Below are 22,763 nucleotides of genomic sequence, written 5' to 3'. Positions count from 1 at the left end.
AGGGGAACACATTGACTGTTACCTGATGGTAAAAATCCTGCTGACAATCCCATGTTTGCCTGATCTTGTGTCTTAAAAACAGCTCACCTGGCCAGATGCGGTGGCTCATGCCTGTGGTCCCAGCACTTTGGGAGGCCGAGGTGTAGGCGTAGGATCTTGAGATCAGGAATTCGAGACCAGCCTGGCCAACATGGCAAAACGCTGTCTCTACTAAAAATACAAAAATTAGCCGGGCACGGTGGTGGGCACCTGTAGTCCCAGCTACTCGAGAGGCTGAGGCACAAGAATCACTTGAATCTGGGAGGTGAAGGTTGCAATGAGCCGAGATCGCACCATTGCACTCCAGCCTGGGCGACAGAGGGAGACTCTGTTTCAGAACAACAACAACAACAACAAACAAGCTCACCCACCTTTGCTTGCCCTCCCTGCTGAAAACAGTCACGCCTGTCACCCTGTAACTTGTCCCTATTTTGAGCACAAACTCTTTCTCTACAAAAAAGCTTAAGAGTTTGTTCTCTTGTGTTCCTTTCATTTGTTCGGCCACTCAGTTTCCCAGAGACATCTTCTGCCATGCACCATGGTTAAGTTTATTTGTATGCATCTTGACACAGCATTTAAACCTCCACCAAATGCACGCTGGACTCATCATGGATATTTTCCAGCTTAAGCCTTCTGTGGGGACATCACCCCGCAAAACCCAGACCAGACATGGAAAAGTAGCACTCCCAACACTCCCTGGATCTGTTCTGATCCTTCAGGGGCATCAGCTTCCACCAACCAGACATCAGGCAGTGGGAAATGAACGCAAGATCCTGACAGAGATACCCAGAAGGAAACTGTATGTGGTTTGAATCCTATGTTAAAGGAAGATTGTCTCCACACTGGGCTGGATGATATCTTGATAGAATTTCTGTCAAAACAAAAGCTCTCCTTGGAGCCTTTAAAAATAATTCAAAACTTTGGGAGGCTGAGGCGGGTGGATCACGAGGTCAGGAGTTCGAGACCAGCCTGACCAACATGGTGAAACCCAGTCCTTATTAAAAATACAAAAATTAGCCAAGCATGGTGGCAGGTGCCTGTAATCCCAGCTATTCAGGAGGCTGAGGCAGGAGAATCACTTGAACCTGGGAGGCAGAGGTTGCAGTGAGCTGAGTTCACGCTACTGCACTTCAGCCTGGGCAACAGAGCAAAATTCTGTCTCCAAAAAAAAAAAAAAAAAAAAAAATTCAAACTGGTTTTCACATCAGGAGCAAATAGGCAAGTGATTCCATTATGAGGTTCTTCCCAGACTTGTAGCACTCGCTCTGGATAGCCAGGACTCCTGGGGCCAGGTCAGGGTGTCCCCAGCATTCTGTCTGCTTCTGGGAAGGCTGCCCCACCCCTCACCTGATAAGGTGATTGGATTATCTCTTTGAAATTGGGCAACAACAGGGAGAAAACACTGGACATTTCTTGGACTTGCTTTGCTATTACTCATGTCAAAAGAATGGCATGCCAGCCGCTGTGCCGGGCTGAGCACCAGCTCTCCAGGCCTCTGCCTGGGACAGGAGTGCAGGGTGGGAATGCCGCCAGAGGCTCAAGTTAGCCACAGCTGCCCACAGAGCTGCCACTGTTGCCACTAAGGGCTGGGGCTGGGGTCAGAGCAGTCCCTCCGCCAATGCTGAGGTCACTAGCTGAAGGCCTGAGAGAGGCCGAGCTTGGCTGTGTCTGGGGTTCTGGAAGACGAGGTCCTAAGAGGTGAAGCTGAGGATGGGAAAAGCCAGAGAGGGCAGAGGGGGAGGGAAGATGGGAGCAGGAGGGAGCCAGAGAAAGGAACCTGGGCAGAAATGGCCTAACAGAAGCCACTGTGCCTGGGGCTCTCTGTCCACCCACCTTGGCATAGAGTTCAGTCCCCTCTCTAGTTGTGGCTGGGAACAGAGTGGCAGGAACACACATCTCTTACGGGCTCAGTGGAACTCTTTAGAAGAAGGCCTAGCAAAAGTGGTATCATGTGTGGTGGCTGGGGTTCTGTGGAGCAGAGAGCTGGGCAACCACTTTGTCCTAAGCACCCACGTGGATGACAGGCCCCTAATGAATACACATGGCCCCGGCCTACCTGGAAGAGAAAAGCACAGCTCCTGGCATGAGGTCTTCTCAATCCCACACGGACAATACAAGGACCTCAGAGCGGCCCTCGATGGCCCCCTGGCCCCCTTGCCCCACGGAGTCTCAAGAGCAGGGCTGAGCTCTGCACAGCCATCCCCTTAGGGGACTGCCTCCCACAGGACCCCCAGATTCAGATTAGGTATCTGGCTGCAAAGAATGCAAGGGCACCTATGGGTTTTGTTCACCATTGGAGTCTCAGCACCGGAAGGCCTTCCATTCATGTGTTGAATGAACTTGAGACGGTGAATGAATGAATGGAACTGTATAAATGACCATGTTTGGTGGCTCCTGTGGCTTCAGGGCTGCTGGGAGTGATCTCCGTCAGCTCAGCTGCCTGACATCCCAACATCAGCAACTTGTTCATTTAGTTAGCCTTTCTCCAGTAGCCTTCTTTCAAAAAGCAGCTCTTAAAATTGGACTTCATGAATTCACTAAAAACCTGTCATGGATTACTCTATTCAATTGCTTTCCTTTAGCAATTTCCTCCAGCAATTTCACTTCCTGCAAGAGCAAAGTTCCTGCCCAGCACAGGGCGTCAGACTCAGCATCGATGCCTCCCTTCCACAGGCTCCCTGAGCCACAGCACCCTGTCCATTCCTCCTGGACTCCCCTTCTGCCCTCCGCATTGAAGGAAGTCCTGACCTCATTCTGGGACCTTGCAGAAGACCCTGGCATTCTCCACCCTGGCCACACTTGGAATTTCCTGGGGGAGCTTTGTAAAAAATGCAGCTGCTCTGGCCTCACTGTAGAACTTGGAGCCAATCCTGAGAGTAGGGTCCAAGCAGGAGGCTCTTGGGAAACTCCCCTGTGACTCTGAGGCACAGCCCTGCTGGGGAACAGCTCAGTGAGCCTCTCCTGGCCCCCAGCTCTGTGCCCCCAGCTCAGTCCCTATAGACCTCCACATCCCTGGCATCACCTCTCCCAGTTCAAGATGGAGCTCAAGTCCCTCCTGTGATTCTAAAGCCCTTCCCAGGCGGGTCCAAGTGTCTACCCCAGCCTTCCATCTGACTGCTCCCTGAGTGATCCTGGAGGCCACGGGACGCCTCTTCCCACACCATCCCCAGCAGCCGTGTGGCCCCTGCTCCCACACATAGGCATCACTCCTCCATCTTGGGGATTATTGATCTCAATCCCTTTTCAAATCCCTGCCCTGCTGCTGCCCTGTCTGGGCCTCCAGTTCCTTCTGTCAAAAATGCACTGATTGCTGCCCTCACCTGGTTTTGCAGCTGTGAGCGCTGACCAAGTTAACATGTCCAAGTGCTTAGAGCAGAACCTGGCTGGCACTCAGCAAGTGCACCTTCAACACCGGTGATCGCTGGTATTATCGTAACGAGTATTTCATTTATTGCCCTGGACCCCCACTAAAAATAGGACCCTTGCCAAAGGAGCTGTGTTTCCACCTCTGGCCCCTGGGAAGACACAGGGCCCAAGCCTGGATTATCAGAACAGAGCAAGCCCCAGACACCGAGGAAGCTTTGAGGTTGGGCCAGTTATCCAAGCCTGGCTCATCAGAGCCAAGGAGACTCACATCTGGGTTGATCTGTAGGGAAATGCTGTCTCCCTTCACAGGGAAGACAGAATGTGAGTTTGCTGGAGGCCCCACAGGACTGAGTCTGTCAGAGCACATATGAGAGGGAGCCAGGGCCTTGGTGGCAACATCTGGCCATGTGGATCCAGTTGTACCTGAGCTTTCAGTTCTGTAAGTCAACGCCCCTATGAACTTGACTGAACTTGAGTCATATTTCCATCTCATGCATCCCTAAGGTCTCTGACTGATATGGAGCCCACTCCCCCGAGTGTGTGGGGCGGCATCACACAGCTGCATTTGCACTGAAACATCCTGGAGAGACCAGGGAAGTCCATGAAAGAAGAAGGGTTGCTCCAGGCTCAGGTACGGCGCCTCTGTAGTAGACTTACCCATAAACGCACTCTGGGTGGACTATAGCTGAGTCAGCCATGGGGGTTGGTCCCTCTGCCCTGCCACTGGGACTCCCCCACCTAGGAGCGTTGAAGAAGCAGGGGAGGGTGTCGTGGCCACGTGGGCTGTCACACGCCCACCAGCAATCTGGGAACTCGTACCCTGGCTGGGGTCAGGGAGCAAAGTGGACCCTCAGCCAGACCCAAAGCAGAGGCAGCAAGAGACCCCTCATGCTCCAAGGGGCTGCCCCTTCCCAGTGGAACTCAAGGTGCTCTTCTCATGGAGGCTTTCCAGCCTTCACAAATGCCTTGTGTCATTTGTTACTAGAGGCTGAGCTCAGGGTAACCAGCTATCAATTGCTTCCCAGGCTCCATGCACTTTCTTACCATTAGCTAAGCCCATTGCATTCAAACAGTTGAGTAATTCCCACCCAACATCATTCTAGCCACAAACTCGCAGCAGTTACCCTGAGAGAGCATGGCCACACTTCCTGCCTGCTAGGGCTAAAAATGGACACAGCACGCCGAGCCTGGCTGCTCCAATTTCCAAGATGCCAAGCCACTAAAGAAAGCATAACCTCCTTAAATCATTTACAAATTACTACTACACTGAAAAGGAAAAAAAAAATCCATTGCTAAGTAAAATAACCACGATTGACGTCACTGATTTCTACCCAGCACTGCCCATTCATTCAGGATGTGTATTTTGACATAACCAGTAATAAATAATTTGTAAACAAAAGCATGCTGCACATAAGATGTTTCCACACGGTACTGCCTTCTCAAGCATCTCCTGGAAGTAATTTGCCAGGCGGAAACCACACCCAGAGGACTAGGGCCAAGCAGATAAAAGAGGGATGCACAGTAATGGAGTCATAGCTTCTCGCCTTCAGATCCTACTAAAGGTTGGAATGCACTTCTGTCTAAACAGATGAATAACCAGGGCTTTCTTCTTATGGATGCAGATGAGGGGCCTCCGTTTCCTGAGGCCCAGCACCATAAGCCGCCTTGCAGGCACAGGAAGGAGGGATAAGGGGTCAGTCCACTAGAGGCAGCACAGAACAGAACAGGAAGAAGGCAGCCCACGGGTGGCAGGAGCAGGCAGCGTGCCCCTGGGCAAGTCTCCCTTTCCTCATCTGCAGCTGGCCTCCAGCTCTGACTCTAAATAGGGAGATCAAATTGCTCGCCAAACTTCTCAAATTGCTAACATCTAAAGCACAAGGGTATAATTTAACTTCGGTTTTTGGTGAACTGAAAGACTTGGACAAAAAATATATTTCTAGTTATATTCAAACATATGAGAAAGGTTTTTGATAAAATCACCAGAAATGACAGAAATTTTCTTTTTTTATTTGAAGACAATGCATTTAAGGGCTGGTCCTTTAGTGTGCAATGAAGTCCATTTCCTGGGCACATCAATGGAGCCAAATCTGCCTCAGTCCTAGGCACTGCCCAGCACAGAATGGTACCTGGGTAAGGTCTGATGTGTAAAATAAAGGTACAAAATGAATTTTTGCATCTTCAAGATACAACTACAACTCCTATAATAGACTTGTCCATAAATGCACCCTGGGTTTCTGAGAACCATGACTTTGAGATGTGTTCCAGTCCAAGGAGGCCTCAGTTAAACTTCCCTTTTCCCTGAAGGGAAGATAATTCTTGCACTTCCCAGTCAGGCCAGTTCTTTGCAATTTTGCAAAAAGGCTCTTTCATACTCCTTGAGAAATACACATCCACGCTCAACAGCCGTGGCTCTTCCTCGCGGGCAGGCCCTGCCTTTGCTCTTGCTGTCATTGTGTGTCTGTCCTCCGACTCTGCCAAAGTGACAACTGCCAGGATGCTGACTGGGCAGGGGTTGCCCAACAGCCATGAAGCCAGCCCTGGGACTTGGTTTGCATGAACAGCCAAGATTCTTTCAGCCTTTTCCCCAAGCTCCTTCAATCATTTTCATTTCTTCCATATAGATTTCCTCTTTTTTTTTTTTTTTTTTGAGATGGAGTCTTGCTCTGTCACCCAGGCTGGAGTACGGTGGTGCGATCTCGGCTCACTGCAAGCTCCGCCTCCTGGGTTCATGCCATTCTCCTGCCTCAGCTTCCTGAGTAGCTGGGACTACAGGTGCCCACCACCACGCTGGGCTATTTTTTTGAGTTTTTAGTAGAGATGGGGTTTCACCGTGTTAGCCAGGATGGTCTTGATCTCCTGACCTCCTGATCTGGCCACCTCGGCCTCCCAAAGTGATGATATTACAGGCATGAGCCACTGCACCAGGCCGATTTTCTCCTTTTTTAAAGGAAGTTTAAAGGGGTTGCTCCAAACCAGCCTGAGGTCTTTAGATAAGAGTCATGGGAGCCAGAGAGAGAGCAGGGTGACTCCTGTTTGTCCCCATCAGAAGCTGAGGGTCACCTCATGGAGCTTCTCTAGATCATTCCCACCTACTTTGTAAGTGGGAGCAGGAGACATCACCCCCTGTGAGCCAACTTCTCTGATGACAACAACCATCATTATATGGCTTTTTTTTTTGAGATGGTGTCTCACTCTGTCACCCAGGCTGAGTGCAGTGGTGTGATCTCAGCTCCCTGCAACCTCTGCATCATGGGTTCAAGCGATTCTCCTGTCTCAGCCTCCCAAGTAGCTGGGATTACAGGCGCGTGCCAGTGTGCTCAGCTAATTTTTGTATTTTTAGTAGAGACGAGGTTTCACTATGTTGGCCCAGCTAGTTGTGAACTCCTGACCTCATATGATTCACCTACCTTGGCCTCACAAAATGCTGGGATTACAGGTGTGAGCCACCGTGCCCAGCCTACATGGCATTTTATTAGGAATATTGTCTAGACCCTAAGAATGTACAGTGTAACCCAATTTTCAAAATAAAAAAAATTTTTTGAGACAGGGTCTCGCTCTGTCACCAAGGCTGGAGTACAGTGGCATGATCATGGCAGCCTCGACCTCCTGGGCTTAAGTGATCCTCCTGCCTTAGCCCCCGGAGCAGCTGGGACTACAGGCATGCACCATCATGCCTGGCTAATATTTTTTAGAGACAGTATCCCTATGTTGCCCAGACTGGTCTCAAACTCCTAGCCTCAAGCAATCCTCCAACCTCAGCTTCCCAAAGTGTTGGGATTACAGACATGAGCCACTGCACCTGGCCCTGTAAGCCAAATTTAACAGAAAGATGACAGTTTAGCACAGTGAAGCACAAACATTGGCACCATCAGTTTCATGCTGAAAAACTCTCTTCGCTTCCCTTTGGACAGACCCTCCCTGCTGGAATCAGCTGCTTGGATTCCACATGTTGGAGCGGCTTCTCCCTCTGGCACCCTCAAACTCAGCTCACACCCTGGGTGCATCATCATCTCGTAAGCCTGTGTCTGGTCCGGATGCATCCAGTCACCCTGGCCGAAAACTGCGGGACCTTGGTTCTCACTCTCATCCTGTCACCCACATGGTCATGTTGCCTGTAAATCCAACCTGCTGAGTCGGTTTCCCCCATCACCTCCATTCTGGCTTACCACACGCAGCCAGCAGGGGGCCCCTTCTCAAACTCACAGCTGAGCATGCTGCTGGGCTCTGTGGGGCTGGCCAGGCCGCACAAAGGGGACACACCTGGAACCTGTGAGCCTCAGGATCGGGGGAGGGGTGTTAGGAAAGACTCGCTGAAACTATAAAAATGACTCTGTGCACACATGCGTTTTTCTGGAGAACGAGTCCATAGTCTTCCCTAGAATCTCAAAGGGGGTCATAATTTAAGACAGGGTAAGAACTGCTGGTCCATCACACAGAATCCAGACTCCTGGATGGCATACAAATGTTTGGGTGATCCTAAAACTTTCCACCTTTTTTGTCCCATCCCCTCTGTCCCTGGGCTCCACCTCCATGCAGACACCTGCTCTTCCCCAGACAGGACACACCGCTTCCCACTGCCAGGCAAGCACATGGTAGCCCCTCTGTCTGGAATGCTCAATCCCTGTCAGCTGCCTAGGAAATGGCCCAGTAAACCAAGCCTGCTTGTATTAGTCTGTTTTCATACTGCTATAAAGAACTGCTTAAGATTTTCATAAAGGAAAGAGGCTTAATTGACTCACAGTTCAGCATGGCTGGGGAGGCCTCAGGAAACTGACAATCATGGTGGAAGGGGAAGCAAGGCACCTTCTTCAAAAGGTGACAGGAAGGAGAAGTGCACAGTGAAGGGGGAAGAGCCCCTTATAAAACCATCAGATCTCATGAGAACTCATTCACTATAATGAGAACAGCATGGGGGAAACCACCCTCATGATCTAATCACCTCCTACGAGGTCCCTCCCCCAACATGTGCGGATTACTATTTGGATTACAATTCAAGATGAGATTTGGGTGGGGACACAGAGCCAGACCACGTCACTACTCTACCTGGGGAGGCCCTTGCATGTCTCCGCTCCTCCACAAGAGCATCCAGCATCACATTTAACACTCCCTGGAAGTGAGTTCTGTCTTCCTGTGGACATGGAGCATCCATAGGATGTCACAAGCCATCGTGCCTTTTTTTTTTTTCCCTGTAACTCCAGCACTAAGCACAGTGCTTGTACGTATGGATGCTCCTGGGCTTACAGTGAGGTCATATCCTGATGAACCCCTTGTAAGTAGAATATATCATAAGTTTAAAATGTACCCAATACCCAATAAACCCATTGTAAGGTTGAGAAACTATAATAAAACCATCGTAAGTTATAGATCCTCTATATACTGTAGGTAGTCAATAAAGGTTTAATAATTCCATTTGTTCCTTCTAAATGATATTACAGACTCTTACATACTATTTACATTTGATGAAAGCCAAAAAATATCCTTTGAAAGAATTTTGTTGGCTAGCTAAGAATAGACCTGGCTTGGCACAACACAGTACAAAATTATTAAATTTCTGGCTCTTGCATTTTTATATTACTTTGGGCCCAAATCTGGACTTTGCGCAAAATAATTTAAATGGACAGACTGATAATATCTCCAATAGATGACTGAACTTTAGCTGATGTTTGCAACCTTGGCAAAAAGTAATTTATTGAATTACTGATGCACTGAATGAAGGGCTGCTATGAGCTTAGGAAAACAGAGTGCTTAGTCAACAGCAGTTCAAAATTAAGGACGAGGTTACTGGTTCAGAGGACTTTTTCGTCCAGTACTTAAATGTCCAACTGTTTATGAAACTAAGGTTGCTTTCAGAAAGAGGAAAACCATACTGGAAAAAAGTGTTAATCACAAGGAAAAATTTTACTAGTAACAATGTAAGTTTTGGGATGATTTGAAATAATGTAGCTGGAAACAGAAGTTTCTTTTTTTGATAAGTAGACTTCCTAGTGCAACTAAGATTGTACAGGAGTTTTATTTTTACATATTTAAGATGCTAAAATGTGTTATTCTCTTTGGAAGAGCATTTACATGCTTTCTATTCATTAAAGTAAGTACCCGAAGGCAACGTTTTGTTGGCCTGGATTGAGTTACTATAAATCCTTGAATTTAATAAAAATCCACAATATTCAGGCTTTTTATTAATTCGTACTGATTTCCTCCCCAGGAATTTTAGGAGAGCTTCTGCTTCAGAGATTCAGAGTGTTTGGGTCTGAATATTAGCTCCACACCCTGACACGAGGATATGCCACCCCTGTGCTCTCTGAAATTGTCCTGGGTCATTCCTTGGTCCTTATCCCGTGCCCAGCAAGCAGGGCTCACATTCCAGGTTGAAAGGGAACTTCCAGGTCTCCTCAGTTGACAACCATTGGAAGATAAAAGCTCACCATCTGAGAAGTGCTTTCTCTCCTACGTCTAGAACAGTGGGAAAGCGCCCTGAAGAGAGGAAGGATTTGGAAAGAAACACCGACATCTGTAGGAAATATTCTGTGCTGAAAACCAACCTCTTAGTTGAATTCACTAGCAGGTCTCTCTGGAATCTAGAAAACAAGCTGGAGCATTCCGTAAGGAGGATTTACTTTGTCTTCCCCAGAGGAGGCTGGAGGCCTTCCCACCTCCAAAGATCCATCCCATGTTACCTCAGTAACAACCTAGCCTTTTTCTGAAAGTGTGTTTTGTAACAAGTGGATGGGGTTAGAAGAGTTAACAGTAGAGCCTGTCCTGAGAAGAATGATGGTGTCAGAAAAACAGGCCACCGGTGTCCGCAAAGCCTGTATTTCCACCTGTGCTGTGTGTGTCAGTCTGTTCTTGTGTTGCAATAAAGGAATACCTGAGGCTGGGTAATTTATAAGGAAATGAGGTTTAATTGGCTTATGGTTCTGCAGGCTGTGCACAAAGCATAATGCTGGCACCTGCTTCAGGTGAGGCTCAGGAAGCTTCCAATCAAGGCAGAGGAGGGAGGGAGCCAGCATGCCACACAGTGAGAGCGGGAACAACAGAGAGAGTGGGTGGGGGGGTGCCACACTCTTTAAAATGACCAGATGTCATGTGAACTAACTCAGCAAGAACTCACTCATCACTAAAGGGATGGCGCTAGTAATCATAAGGGACCTGCCCCCATGATCCAATACCTCCTACCAGGCCCTACCTCCAATGCTGGGGACCACATTTCAACATGCGATTTGGAGGGGACACACAGCCAAACCATATACTGTGTTTCCAACAACAAAATAAAAAGCTTTACCCGATGATAAGGATTTCAGACCAAAAGGCTGGTGGATGAGGTGGGGGCAGGGTAGAGAGGAGAGCCCCAGGGTCGGACATCAAATCGTGGAAGTAGGCGTCCACCTCTGAGGCCAGCCTCTTTATAAACTGGAGAAGAAAGGAAGGCTGGAGCTCCCCAGAGTTTCACCGGGAACCTGCCTGGACAGGAGCTTCCATTTTGTCTGGGCTGTGCTTGGTGGGTGCGTTTCTGACCTCAGAGCGCCCTTGTACATGTTAGCCGAGGAGTTGGGGCCAAGCCTGCGGACAGCAAACCAGTCTGCACCACAGACCTATGAAAGCCCTACTGTGGAGACACAGCCTGAAAAATAGACACAGACTGAAAAATGCCAAGTCCTTCTGGAGTGAGAGGACGCCAAAATAAAAGGACTTAGTACAGAGGTCATTTAAAATAATACACTGTAATCAAGTAGCTACGTGATAGGACATTTAAAAATCTCAGTTGAGAAGAAAGATGGAACTAATTTTCTCTCTAGTACAAAACTGGTGACTAATGTTCAGCTGGAAATGTCCAAACAGATTTAGGGACATTAATAACCAAAAATTATGTTTGTGCATCTATTGAATAGAAATTAAGTGACTTGCCTTGAGGACAAAGTCACTGTGGCAGAGGAGAAGTCAGGGCTCACATCATCTCAGGCCTTTGATTCCGGTCCCCTGGGCCCTTGCCTTGTGTGAGACCGCTGGCCCTTTGGTGAGCATGGGGCCAGGCCTCTGCGTACCACCTCCACCGATCCCCATGCAGCTCCCTTGGTGGCATCATGCTCCCCACTGTAAAGACTTGGGCTCACACTGGGCCAGGGGAAGTCCCTTGCCTTGTCCAGAGCCTCAGTCTCATGGGCCCCCATCTGATCCCAGTCATTCTGCTCCTAAGTCCTTTCCCTGAGCCCCAGGCTGTGTCACCTCCCCTTGAAAATAAAGCCCCATAGCTTCCACCTGCTGCTGGTATTCAGACAGAGTAAAATCATGGCAGGGAGGGCCTCCGCCGTTTGGACTCCTCCACTGCTACCTGGACAGGCTCCTACTCAGTTCTATTACCTTCATCCATCCATCTCTCCATGTCACATACATGCGTAGAGTGAGCTCTGAGCTCCAGGCATTGTGGGACTGGCTGTCCATCCCTGGGAGCTGATGACAGAGTCATGTACCTGCCCAGGGCGCTCACAGCCAAATGCTATTGCTCCCGTGCTAGCCCTTCCATTGGATCAAATGTAGTGTAGCCAGCACCCAGACCTGGGATCCAAACAAGTTTTCCTATCAATTCTTTACTCTCCACCCAACAAACACTAACATCAAAGCACCTGCCCAAAACACGTTTGGTTTTTAGCACATAACTAAGAATCATTTTTTTTCTTCAAACATTTCCATACTCCCTGCTGGATTTTATATTTGTTTTTGGGAGAAAGATTTCTCTGCCCCTTTTGTTACTTGTTACAATACACATAATGGACTGGATTAACTGAACATTCTTGATTGCATTTGAAAGATATTTTTAAAAACAGATGCCCTTCTAAAATATTTTATCTGGCCCCTATTTCATCAGGAATCAATATAAAAGGATATGTTTATTTTTCTGAAATATATTGTTAAGAATTTTTATTTTGTAAGCTCAACCAAAGCCTCTGAAGTATTCGTATAGTTGAAAGAAAGATGTGGGGCCCACATTTCTGGCTGTGAGCAGGGTGTTGTTAACAGTTCAAAGGCTGGGCACCACATCAAAACTCCCCACATGGAACACCTGGACAGGGCGGACCATGATGGGTATGACTGGGAGAACAGCAGCCAGAGCCCAGGGAAGAAAAGGAGGCTGGCTTTGTAATCCCCAAACCAGGGGTCTCCTAGCCCACATCCAGCAGCGACCGGCCCCGCAACTGCTCATCTGTGTCTGCTCAAGGATTGGTAACATTTGACCAACTCTTATTGCCTCAGGTATGGCTGATCTAAAATCCCAGCCATCTAAAATATCATCCAGCACTCTGCCTTTGGTGAAAAAAAAATCCTAGTGACAAAATAATGAGAAGTTAATCCTCCAAAATAAACTCTTGATATGTCTAGGGCCAGTACCTAAAATTGGCAGCACGCTACATCTACCCACAGGCCTCTCCTCACTCTCTCTAGATTTGGTGTCCAGAGCAGAGAGACACGTGGCCCAAGTGCTGAGTCAAGAAACAGGAGGCCTCCCTGCCTGGGATCCAGCCTTGTACAGAGTCAGCAGCCCTTCCTGCCCAGTGGTGGGGAGGGGTGAAATCGGACGGAAGCACAGCAGCTGTGAGGGGCTCAGAGATGGCCCAGGACAGCCCCTTTCTTTGGATAAGCAAAGTGAAGTTCTGAGAGTTTCTAGGTTAGGCCACAGCTTCATAGCTTTACATTCTGGTCTAGAAGCTGCTCTCTTACCCTGATTCCAGACACTTGATTCTAGGCCACACTGCTTCTCAGGAGTGGGTTTCGTTTGCTTTTGCAGTGCCTCACACCCAGCCTGGTTTAATTCAGGCCACGAGCCTGGTTAATGTGCACGGCAAGTTGCATTTCTGCCTCATCGATCACTGGAGTCAATGGTGCATATTGAAGAATGAATGCCTTCATGGTAAGTGATAACATTATGGGATTAAAATACTTAATCACGCAAAATTTACATAATAATCATTTAGATTGCCATGCAAAAAATAAAGTTATCTAGCATGCCACACCATACTGATTTGACCTACCAATCTGGATGATGCACAAAAGGTATCCATCTATTCGTATGGTTTTTGGCTTGGTTCATGTATTCATTCAAACTTCATTGATTCTTTTTTTTTCCATGACAGGGTCTTTCTCTGTCAACCAGGCTGGAGTGCAGTTGTGTGAACATGGCTCACTGCAGCCCTGACCTCCCAGGCTCAGATGTTTCTCCCACCTCAGCCTCCTGAGTAGCTGGGACTACAGGTGTGCACCACCACGCCCATCTAATTTTTTTGTGTTTTGGGTACAGAGTTCCACCATGTTGCCCATGCTGGTCTGGAATTCCTGGCCTCAAGTGATCTGCGTGCTTCAGCCTCCCAAAGTGCTGGGATTACAAGTGTGAACCATTGCACCTGGCCTCAAACTTTACTGATTCTTACATGTGCAATGCACAGCATTAGATGTTGTAGGGGAAAGATAACCACAGTTTACTGCATACCAGCCATGTGGCCTGTCAATTATATGTATCCTATGTCCCCCCTCACAGCAGCAGCCCTGGGAAGTAGCGATGATGACTCCCATTCCAGAGAAGAGAGCACTGAAGCCTGCTCTCTTTTGAGTCATTTAGCCAAGGTCACACCGAGTCAGAACTTGACCGACTGAACCCAAAGTACACGCTCTCAGAGACACACCCTCCACCCTTAAAGCACTGGCTGCCTAGTGGAGGAGATAAACTACTTGAGCAAGTGAACTGGAAATAAAAATCAAGTCCAGTAAGTGCTTTAGGACAGGCACAAATAACGTTCTATGGAACCAAGAGTAAGAGAGATTCCTCTCAGGTAGGGGGGAGAGGAAGGCTTTGTGGAGACTGAGACTTTTGAGGTGGGCCCTGAGGTACGGGTAGGAGTTCCTAAGATGAAGATAAAGGGGAAGGAGACTGAGAGCAGGGAGCTGAGTCTTGGGATCTGGAAAGCTTTGGGAGCTTCATGGAAGACAAAGCCATTGGTTCAGTAGGAAAAAAGCCAAAAGAAAAACTAGAGATGTTCTTAGAACTGCAGTTTTTTTCCCAAGTGATATTCAAATATTAAGAAGGCCAATCTTTACCCTAATGGATACATTCATTCCTGCTTTGGCAACAGAACTTCTGTAAGGGTGACTCAAACATTATAAATGAAAAAGACTTGTCTAGCAAGGGAATACAGGGCAGCTTCGATCCTGTTCCCTCCCTGCTCCCAAGCCTGCCTCCCTGGGAGGTCACTTGGGGTGTCTCTGGTCCAAGCCGGCAGTCATTTTAGCAGGTGAGTCTAGCATCTCCAGAAGGGCTGGCCACATGACCCCTGGATGGACCATGCCCATCCACATCAGCAAAAATGTGTGGCTGCCTACCAACCATACAACATCCACGCAACAGACACACACTTGCTCCATCAGCACATGAGCTTCGGGAAGGTCTCACTTCCAAGTTATTTATCCATGGACACTAGTCCTCAAGGCTCCACTGGCAGGCACATGGCTGGGCACTGGAGATACAGTATTGCCCTGTCTTCAAAGAAACTATAGTCTGGCATATATTTCAGAAGCAACATGGAGGCTGGTGGAATTGGATGGATAAAGGCAACACTGGGAAAGTACTGGAAGGGGAGGGAGATCACAAGTTTGATTTTGACACATTGAGTCAAGGGGCATTTGATATGCCAGGGAGAAATGTCAACTGGGCAGCTGCGGAGGAGAACTGCAGAGGAGTGGCTGGGCCTAGAAACACACCTCTGGCGTTCAGGGAGGGAACATTGATCAGCGGTGCACCTTAGACTAGGCTAATGGTGGTGCAGATGGAGCACAGTGGACCCACTGAGGCACAGCTGGGAGAAGCATACTTTCACCAATTGAAACTGATGCATCTACCATCACCCCCACTGTGACTGCATCTTCTCTTGGGGTTCGGGGGCAAGATTTGCACACACAGCCACCTCTCCTCTCAGGGTCAATGAGGTACATGCACAGCTGCGTCTACTCTCAGGGGCATTGGTTTGCACACATGCATCCCTGGAGAAGAGGGGGCTCCCATCAGGGCACAGTGCTTCAGGACCTCCTCCAGGCTTCCGTGGAGGTGGTGGTGCTGAGGAGGTGGTGGTGCTGACACAGGAAGCGCATCTCTCTCGGCCAGCTGTCTCCCACAGAAATGAGAGGTGGCCTCTGTATGGCTTTCTGCATTATCCTCACTTTGTGTCCACCCAGGGCCTCCAAGAAGCATCACACATAAAGACAGTAACGCCCTCATCCACTTCCCTCAACTGGTTTGACTGGAACTGATGAGGGAGTGTGTGACTAAGTCCCAAGCCATCTGGACACATCCAGTGACCTGACCTTTTACAGAGACAAACCTGGCTCCTAGCTCTTGCCCACATGGGAACGATCTGTTGGGGCAGGGAGGGGGTGGTGGTGACTCACAGGCATCACCAACATCAATGAACAAAAATCTTGGCCCCCAAGGTCACGTTCAGGGGCAGAGCCTTGTCTGGGAAGGGCTGGGCGGTGCGTCAGGCCTCTCTCACTGACAGCACAGCCCCCACCTCTTGGGCCTGCTCCACTTCGCCTCTGACCTTTTGCTCCCCAAATGCCAAGAGCCTGTGCTTGGAAAGTACAGACCCTAACCCTGTTCACACCACAGAGCTCTGCCCATACCATGCTGGCTGAGTGACCGTGGTGGTCAGACGCTTGCCCCAGCCACTGGCCCCCACCATTTCATGCCCTCCTCTGGCCTAGCATCCCAGTTTTGGAAACACCCCTCCACACCCCCCCTCCCCACCCACATACACACAGTTTAAATGGACAAGAGTTGTTAGTGTGCAGAGGCAGAACTTCATCCATCTTTGGGACACAAAGACCTCCAGATGCCCTGGATCAAGGGGTACCTGGGGCCAAACGCAGAACTGACCGGACATGGACACAGTAATTTCTGGATCACGCGATCACTCTTTGCTGTTGTTTATTCAACTCACCCATACGCTCATTCACTCTAAAATACAAGCAGAGAGCTATATTCTTTCTTTGAGTTTCCTGGATTGAAACTCTGATGGAATGGTCACAACTCAAGACAAATCAGTATCATAATTCTGCAAGTATAATTGCCTAACCTTTCTGGAAAGGTTTGCATGCCTGGAAGGAATTTAGGTCAGGTCCAGCGCGGTCTCCATCCGGCTTGGCTCTGCCTCCCCATCCTGTGGGTTGCCCGGCCTTCCCCAGATGGTCCCGGGAGCGCTCAGAATTGGCACCGCGCTGGCCTCTGTGCCCAGGAGCCCTGTGAGGTCATCGACCCTGCAAATCGCGGCAGTCCAGCCTGGACCACCTGCCAGGGTCTCCCCGCCGCATCTACGACCCCCCGCGGCTGCTGCATCCCGCTCCGCCTGCCTCCCTGGGAAGGCGCGGGCGCCCGCCCGGCTGCGGGGCAGCATCCTGGCAGCGCGCCGGCCCCTCCCGGAGTTGGCACAACTCGAGCCACTTTCTTCAAAGGCTCCAGCCTCCAGCCTCGAGTGGGCGCAGCCCCCCACGCGCGGCCTGCACCCCCTCTCTGTGTCGCCCGCTTTCACGTACGCCGCCCTGCCGCCGGCCCCCGCGCACTGTCGCCACCCGCAGACACGCGCGCCCTCCTCCTGTTTACCGAGAGGGAGCGTGAGCACTGCCACTGTGGTCGCCAAGTTGGGCTGGGGACTCCGGGTGAGGGGACGGGCCAGAGGCCGGGGTCGGGGGTCGTGCGGTCCCCAGCCGCTGGTACTGGGCGCGCCGCGGGGGCGGCGGGGACAGGGTCGGGACTCTGAGCCCCAGAGCGGCCCCTCCCTCCCGCGGCAGCGGCCGAGGCAGCGTCCCCGGCCTGCTTGGGCCTCCCGGGGCGCACCGTCCCCCACAGGGGCGCAGGGTCCTTGCCCTCACGCGCGCGCTCACCTCGGGGGGGCCGGTCCGGTCGCGCAGATCGCGCTGCAGCGGCGGCTCCGCATCTCCCGGGCGCCCGCCCGCCGCCCTCCGGGGCGCCCAGCTGTCACCGCCGGGCGCGAAGAAGGGTCGCGAGGACGCGCAGAGGCCGTGGGTTCCTGAAGCCGCTCGCGCCGGCTCCTGCCGCCCGCCGTCCGCAGCCTAGCAGGAAATTTGTCCGGCCGGCCGGGTCCCGCCGCCGCCTCGGCTCCAGCTCCGGCTGCGGCTCCGCGGCGGGGGCGGGGGCCTGGGCGCTGCGAGGAGCGGGGGCGACGCCTGGTGCCCAGCGCGGGGAGCGCATCCAGGGCGCCCGCCCCACCTGCGAGGCGGGTATGGCCCTGAGGCCCTGCCCTGGGAGCCCCCAGGCACTGTGGGCATCCGTTTACCCAAGGCTGGTGCCCCTTTCGGGGAGGCCTGGCCCAGCCACTCCGCCAGGACCCAGGTGCGTAGACAGACGGTCAAGGTATGGCAGGCACTCACACCTGGCGGAGAGCAAAGGCAAGGCCCTGCCTCTCCCTGCCCTATCCCTGTGCACCAGGAAGTGGCCTGGCTAGGGACTCGCCCTGGTCTTGCAGCAGGTATGGGACGCGCAGGGCACCCCGTGCACTTCTGGTGCGAGGAAGCTGGGAGAGCTGTGAGGTCGCTGGGCCTGGTGCCCTCCTCTGGAAAGAGGAGGGGATAAGGCGCCTGTTTGGGGGTTGTAGAAGAGGGCTTGCTTGTCCCGAAGGCAGCATCTGTCAAAGTTAAAAACGCACAAAGAGAAAGAAGAGCGACAGAGCCAGACACTGGGCCTGCTGCTGTCTAGCCGACTTCTTCCAGGGAATTTCACTCAAGCTATTTAGGGAGCTTTCAGAGAAAAGGCAGTTCCCTGGGAGGAGCAGAAAAGACACTGGTGGCATCTTGGTTCTGAATCTTTGTGCCGTGCCCTCTGGGTGGGGACACGGCCCAGCCCTCATGAGGGAAGCTGCATTCTGTGGTAGGGGCCCAGCTCATTAGGCTTATGAATGAATGAATGAACGAATGAATGGGGAGAAAGTGGCACTTAGGGTGTCTTACCCCACGTTGCACCGATTGCCAGCCGACGACTCTTAGCATACTTGAGGCCTGTTTAGACAGAGCTACAGACCCCAAAGGCTGCAGAGCAATGGGCGCCTCCTGGCAGAGGCCACCCGTAAGTGATTTGCCCAGAGTGGGACTTCTGCTCCACAGGGGCCAGAGAGCTGCGAAACCAGTGGAGAACTTGAGCTCCACCTTCCTGCCCTGCCCTGCCCATTTCTGTCCCTGGGGGCCTTGTCTAGCCCCAAAGCTTTAAACACCATCCGTATGGGAATGACTCTAAACAGCACCACTCTGGGGCCCTCTCCTCCAAGCTCAGCTCCTGGCTGTCTCCTGCTGTCTCATACCTGCCTCTTGCTCTTACTTAGTTTCTCTGCAGTCGTCCCTGTCCCTGCCTCCATGTCCCACCTCCAGTCCACCTCCCAGAGGGCCCAAGTCCACTTCCCACCGGCTTCTCCATGCATCTTGCCCTTTCTTCTCACTGCCTGCACCCCTCCAAAGCCTGCAGTGGCTCCCCAGCTTTCGACCCACACTCCCAGATGATCCATTCTTCACACTTGGTCCCAGGCACCTCACAAAGTGTAAACCGGGTCCTGCTAGCCCCCTGCTTAAAAGCCTCCATGAAGATTAAAACCCAAACTCCTGAGAGGCTCTGCCTGACTCCCCTGGCTGCTCTGAGCCTCTCACCCCTGCCCGCTGGGCTCCAACCACGGCTGCTTTCTCTCAGTGCCAGAGCCAAGCGCCTTCCTGCCTGGGGCTCCTCCAACCAGTGCACCCGGTTCCTTCTTACTGGTGGCTTCTGGAAGATCGCCCTGCACCCATCTCTTCTGCCACTCTCTTCCACATCCTCCATCACAGTTTGGAATTACTTGTGGGTTTATTTGCTCCTTTTGTGTCTGTCATGCCCTGTTCCCCTACCCCCAGGGCTGTAAGCTCCAGCAGCCTAGGCTCTGTTGATTTCCATGGTTCTCAGACTCAAGCTCCTAAAGCAACCTCGGTAGCCGGGAGGTGCTCAGTGAAGGCGTCTGGGCTGTCAGAGCAGAGGAGGATGGGCCCCAGCCAGCAGCAGCAGACAGCCTGGTCACCTCGGAGCCCAGAAGGGTGGGTGGCTCCCTCCTGAGTGCACCTCCAAGGAACAGCCCAGGTTGAGGTGGGGCCAGGTAGCCCATGACATCACCAGGCTTTGGGTTTTTCTGCTGTTGTGGTCTGCAGAGTCAGGCTTATGTACATGAAGGCCATAATTACAAAGCTCTGCTAAGCACCGTTTTGCTTGTTAACGCTGCAGGGCTGAGGAGGCAGAGACTGTGAGCTAAGAAGACAGAAACAAGTTGCCTTTGTCAGACATCTGCTATTGGAAAGTGAACAGCCTTGGTAACATGATGGGGAGGCAGATGGCTCTTCTTTCCTCATAATATCTTCTCTGCTGGACCCCAAAAATTCTCAACTCTTTCTAAAGTCTACAGACATTCATCATTGTCGCACAGAAGTGTGTTGTCAGAAGTGTTTGTGCCAGGGCCCTGTTGATTACCACAGGGAAGCCCGTCATCCTTCTTTACCATCTTCATTTTGCCTCTCGTAGGCTCGAGGTCCCTGTTGACATCAGAGTCAATTCCCCTATCCTCCTCCCAGGCTTTGAGGAGCTCATCTGCCTCTTGCCCTCCTGAATACCTCACCACTCATCTTTTAGGGCCCTTCTTGAGTCCACGGAGTCCTCTTCAGCTCCCTGGCACACTGGCTGTCTGATCCTGTCTCAGGCCTGTCCGTGGCTGGCCTCCTGCCCACTCTCCCCAGGCCTCCCCTACACCCAACCATTTAGCCCCTTCCCTCTAAAACACAGCTTGAGGCAGTGCTCCTGCGATTATTGATATTAACTGCAATTACTTGTCTTGTCTTCTATTTTACTTGAGGACTGGGCCTTTGGGTTTCTCTGCAGAAACTCAGATACTGCCCATCATGCTTAGAGGGCCCAATAGATGTCAATTAAAATTAAAATGCTGAGGCCAGGAATACTGTCTAGGAGGATAAGCAAAAAAAAAAAAAAAAAAGGCAAAATCAATGTGTGGAAAGCAAATAAGAAGTTGCTTTTAAACATCATACAGAAACATTCTCATAAAGTTATTCAACCTTAGGAGGAAAAAAAGCAGGTCTTGATCATTGATTGGCTGTGGGGCAGGGCAAGGAAGGAAAAACTGAGTGATATGGTTTGGTGGCATCCCCACCCAAGTCTCATCTTGAATTGTAGTTCCCGTAGTCCTCATGTGTTGTGGGAGGGACCCTATGGGAGGCAATTGAATCATGGGGGCAGGTTTTTCCCATACTGTTCCTCATGATAGTGAGTAACTCTCACGAGATCTGATGGCTTTATAAAGGGCAGTTCTCTTTATAAAGGGAACATGCTCTCTTGCCTGCTGCTGTGTAAGATGTGTCTTTGCTCCTCCTTTGTCTTCTGCCATGATTGTGAGGCCTTCCCAGCCACATGGAACTGTGAGTCCATTCCCAGCCACATGGAACTGTGAGTCTTCTTTCCTTCGTAAATTACCCAGTCTCAGGTATGTCTTAACGGACTAATACACTGAGACAACACCAGAGTCCTTCAGTGATTTTGTTTAGGACCTGTTCCCACCAAGAGGTAACTTTTAGTAACCACAGTCAGGATGGTTATTCTGATCTCTAGGATGTACTAGATTGAATAACGAATAGGTTCAGAACTATCTATTTTTACATTACCCAACTATTCTTCCCTCTCCTCCTCTTTTTCCAAGTTATGCCCAAGTGTTAACAATTACTGAAATCAAGAGGACAGATCTTTTTGCTGGAAGATTCCTCTACTTACCCAGAAAAAACAATAATTAGGCCCTCCCCCAGATCCTTACCACATTTGAACTCTTCATTTTTTTCTTGAATTGCTTTTCACTGATGAAGAGTACACATGCATTGTATAGATCTTAAGGGATATGCCAATGAGTAAAGACAAATATATAAACTAGTGAAATACATAACCATCTCAAGACAGTAAACATTTCCATCATTCTAGAAAGTTATTTGATGTCTCGTCCCCCAATAGAATCTCCCCACTCTTGCCAAAGATGGCCATTATTCTGAAATCTATCACCATAGGTAGTGTTATCTGCTCTGTATCTTCATATAAATGGAATCACGTAGTATCTTATTTCTAATTTCTTTTAGGCAGCAAACTCTTTTTGAGATTCATCCTTTATTGCTTATTATCAGTAGTTTTGGTGATGTACCTTTTCCTCTAGTTGATTTTAAAATCTTCTCCTTATCACTGTTTTCAAGAAATTTGATTAAAATGTGTCTCAGTGTTGTTTTATTTTATTTTATGTATTTATTCATTGAGGTGGGGTCTTTTACTGTCACCCAGGCTAGAGTGCAGTGGTGTGATCATAGGTCACTGCAATCTTGAACTCCTGGGCTCAAGAAGTCCTCCTGCCTCAGCATCCTGAGTAGGTGGGACTACAGGCATGCACCACCATGACTAGCTAATTTTTAATGTTTTTTTTTTGTAGAGACAAAATTGCCCAGGCTGGTCCTGAACCCCCAGCCTCAAGCTATCCTCCCACCTTGGCCTCCCAAAGTGCTGAGATTATAGGCATAAACCACTGCACCTGCCATTGATATGTTTTCCTTGTGTCTATTTTCTTGGGATTACTTGAGTTTCTTATTTTATAAATTTGTAGTTTTCATCAAATTTAGGAAATTTTCAGCTATTATTTCATTAAAAATATTTTCCCCTTCCTGTCCTTCTTGGACTGCAATGGATGTACATGGTATCTCCAAATATTGTCTCACAAGGTTACTGAGGCTTTTAACATTTTTAAGCCTTTTTTCTTGTAGGTGTTTTAGTTTAGATGGTTTCTATTGCCAAGTTTTAATATTGACTGATCTTTTCTTCTGCAATGCTTAATCTTCTGTTAAGTCCATCCAGTGATTTCTTTTTTATTTCTGTTATGTATTTTTAGGTAATAGACTTTTCATTTGGTTATTTTAAAAATAATTTTTATTTCTCTAATGAGGTCCTCATATGGTTATTTATTATATTCATGTTTTCTTTTAAATCTTTGGATATATTTAAAATAGCACTTCTAGGCCACTTAATTATTCCCAGTTGTTTGCTTTTCTTTTTTCTTCATTTTTTTTTGAAACAGGGTTTCACTGTATTGCCCAGGCTGGAGTGCCATGGCACAATCTCGATTCACTGCAACCTCTGCTTCCCAGACTCAAGTGATTCTCCAACCAGCCTCTGGAGTAACTGGTACTACAGGCATAATAAACTGTCATGCCTGGCTAATTTTTTTTTTGTTTAAACAACATTTGGCCATGTTACCTGGGCCAGTCTC

At 49.8% G+C, this 22,763-nt stretch overlaps 1 protein-coding gene across 2 annotated transcripts in view; it reads right to left on the bottom strand.

The window, feature by feature from the left end:
* The window catches only part of PTPRE (protein tyrosine phosphatase receptor type E), a 185,750-nt gene extending 168,181 nt beyond the window's left edge, over positions 1–17,569 (bottom strand). For both annotated transcript variants that reach the window (XM_063727818.1, XM_054523061.2), the window contains exon 1: positions 17,323–17,569. The gene's annotated coding sequence lies outside the window, so the exon portion shown is untranslated. The remainder of the gene's footprint in view (positions 1–17,322) is intronic.
* Between the last annotated feature and the right edge of the window lie 5,194 nt (positions 17,570–22,763).

This window comes from Pongo abelii, chromosome 8 (assembly GCF_028885655.2).
Source record: "Pongo abelii isolate AG06213 chromosome 8, NHGRI_mPonAbe1-v2.0_pri, whole genome shotgun sequence".
NCBI lineage: Eukaryota > Metazoa > Chordata > Mammalia > Primates > Hominidae > Pongo > Pongo abelii.
Note: the sequence above shows the minus strand (reverse complement) of the source record. Positions and strands in the feature narration are given on the sequence as shown.